This window comes from Salvelinus alpinus, chromosome 3 (genome assembly GCF_045679555.1).
Source record: "Salvelinus alpinus chromosome 3, SLU_Salpinus.1, whole genome shotgun sequence".
NCBI lineage: Eukaryota > Metazoa > Chordata > Actinopteri > Salmoniformes > Salmonidae > Salvelinus > Salvelinus alpinus.
Genome location: NC_092088.1, coordinates 93,792,666 through 93,795,865, shown reverse-complemented (window position 1 = coordinate 93,795,865; position 3,200 = coordinate 93,792,666).

The window sequence follows — 3,200 nt, the reverse complement described above, 5'->3', positions numbered from 1 at the left end:
GTTTGCAATTGATTGTAATCGAATGGGAAACAACATACTTAGTACTCATTTCCAGTGGACGAAATAATCAGTGTTTCATGTTTGCCATAATCTCTGAAACAAAAATTTTACTTAATTATGTCAGGCGACATATTATATTTTCCCTGATTCTTGTAACTTTTTAATGACATTTGAGCCTAATAATTTAAAGTGCATCTTCTCCTTTGATCTAAGATATGAAATAGGAAAGATCATTACAGGGTGGCCCTAATGTAACAATGTTTACAGTATCTTTAACCAATAGCAAGATGTTGTCCTCGTGACTCTGTCCTTGTTAGACACAGGTCCTTTCTGGAGGCCGGACAGCCAATCCCGTAGCTCTACTGTGGTTATATTCATGCTCACTTTTTTTTTTTGCCTTAAAGTTGCCTATTGCATGATTTACAGTAAACCAATGTTCACCATTCCTGTCTTTGGATGGGGCAATAGTCATCTGTGGTGATGCAATCCTGGGTGTTCTGGTAAATGGATACAGTGTTTTTAACCACCCCACTGTCCAAATTTCCAGTCATGCTTTTTAAAACACTTTTTTTATTTTCTTGGGGTTGCATCCCAAATGGTACCCTATTCCCTATGTAGTGCACTACTTTTGACCAGGGCCTATAGAGTTGAAGCCTCGTTGGTCTCTGGTCAAAAGTAGTGCACAGTGGTGGGAAAAGTCCCAATTGTCAAACTGTAGAAAAAACAAAGATAACTTAATAGAAAATGACTCAAGTAAAAGTGAAAGTCACCCAGTAAAATACTATTTGAGTAAAAGTCTAAACGTATTTGCTTTTAAATATACTTAAGTATCAAAAGTATATGTAATTGCTCAAATGTACTTGTCAAAAGTAAAAATAGAAATCATTTCAAATTCCTTATATTAAGCAAACCAGACGGCACCATTTTCTTGTTTATTTTTTAGATTTACGGATAGGCAGGAACACACTCCAACACTCAGACGTAATTTATAAACAAAGCATTTGTGTTTAGTGAGTCAGATCAGAGGACCGAGGTAAAGACAGTTTAAAGTTGGATATTCAACAGATATTCGCACTTACAAACCTCAATAGCTTTCAAACCACTTGAGCCACAGACTCCAAATAAGTGTCATGATGTAGAAAAAATTGTGCACAACAATGCACAGATTTTATTTTCACGATTTGGACATTAATTCACTTTCCAAAGCTAATAAACATGTGGAAATGTGAGCAGCATTTTCTATTCCTAGTTGAATTAGTTAGGGAGCGTAAACAAAGTACAAACTTTTTTTACATTCGAATTTCGATAGCTCCTTGGTAATGTGACCTACTTGACTCAAACAAGGTTCAGAATGTCCACTGACTACTCTTCTATATTGAACACCCGTTGGTTTGTTCATTTTCATCTCACACGTTTTTACATGAATTTCTCAAACTTAAAAATGTCAATAGCTCCTTGGTCATGTGACCTACTGACTTCAAACAAGGTTCAGAATGTCCACGGACTAGCCTTATATATTGCACACTCTTGTTTGTGTACTGTAAAATCATGCAGTGTAACGTACATTTTTCATAGTTTAAAAATGTCAATAGCTCCTTGGTCATGTCAATTACACACCTAAGAAGCGTGCAGTGGATATACACCCATATTGCGTAACCTCTAGTCATGTGTCTTCTATATTGTTGAACATTAATATTAGTTTGACAATTAGGGGGTTCAGTCAAGTGTTAACCCTTTTCTTTAGTATTTATCCATAATAATTGGTAGTTCTAAGTACTTATTTTCCCTGTTTTTTAAAATATTTTGCCACAGTATTTAACAGCGGTACACAATAGGAGAGAGACAGATAATATCTCCTTTCATCGTTAATATCAACCATAAAGGAAAAGGTCAAAGTATTGACGCATTGTGTCTTCTAACTGTCCCAAGAATAGGATCCAAAGTGTTAGGAAATGTTTGTTTCCATAAATACAAAGGAGGATGTGTCTCCTAGAGGTCAACCGATTATGATTTTTCAACGCCGATACCGATACCAATTATTGGAGGACCAAAAAAGCCGATACCGATTAAATCGGCAGATTTTTATATATATATTTGTAATAATGACAAGTACAACAATACTGAATGAACAATGAACACTTTAATTTTAACTTAATATAACACATAAATAAAATCTATTCAGTCTCAAATAAATAATGAACATGTTCAATTTGGTTTAAATAATGCAAAAACACAGTGTTGGAGAAGAATGCTTCTCAACAGTTTTTACCCCCAAGCCATAAGACTTCTGAACAGGTAACCAATGGTTACCCGGACTATTTACATTGTGCGGGAGTTGATAGGCCATGCCAATTAATCGGTCTCTCCTCATACCTCTGGCACTTTAGTCAGACTGTGTAAAAACTTTATGATGGAGCCGGCAACGGAGTTCCCATTGACTTAAGCACCACGGAGACCAATCAGGAGAGAATACAAGGGTGCCAATTGAAAGTCAAGGGGTGTGTCTGTGCCTTTTGGATTACTCTCTCTTTACAGAGAACCCCTGTGGTTCAAGTCAAGAGCTACCCTTCCCCTTTCAGTCTGCTCTGCGCATGTCTGACAGTGACAGAGCCAGCAGCCAAGAGCTACCCTCCCCTCTCAGTCTGCTCTGCGCATGTCTGACAGTGACAGAGCCAGCAGCCAAGAGCTACCCTCCCCTCTCAGTCTGCTCTGTGCATGTCTGACAGTGACAGAGCCAGCAGCCAAGAGCTACCCTCCCCTTTCAGTCTGCTCTGCGCATGTCTGACAGTGACAGAGCCAGCAGCCAAGAGCTACCCTTCCCTCTCAGTCTGCTCTGTGCATGTCTGACAGTGACAGAGCCAGTAGCCAAGAGAGTTTTTCACAGTATGTCGTAACAAATTATTACACTTATGAATGTATGTAAAATTCTAATATGTATTAGATCCAGTACAATGCAATAACTATAGTCCACTGACTATATAAGGGTAGTCAGTGGACATTCTGAACCTTGTTCGAAGTCAGTAAGTCACATGACCAAGGAGCTATTGAAATTGAAAGTTTGAAAAATTCATGTTAAAACGTGTGAAATGAAAATGGACAAACTAAAGGGTGTGCAGTGTGTAGGCCCACTGAGTGGACATTCTGAACCTTGTTTGAAGTTAGTAGATCATATGACGAAAAAGCTATTGAAATTTAAACAA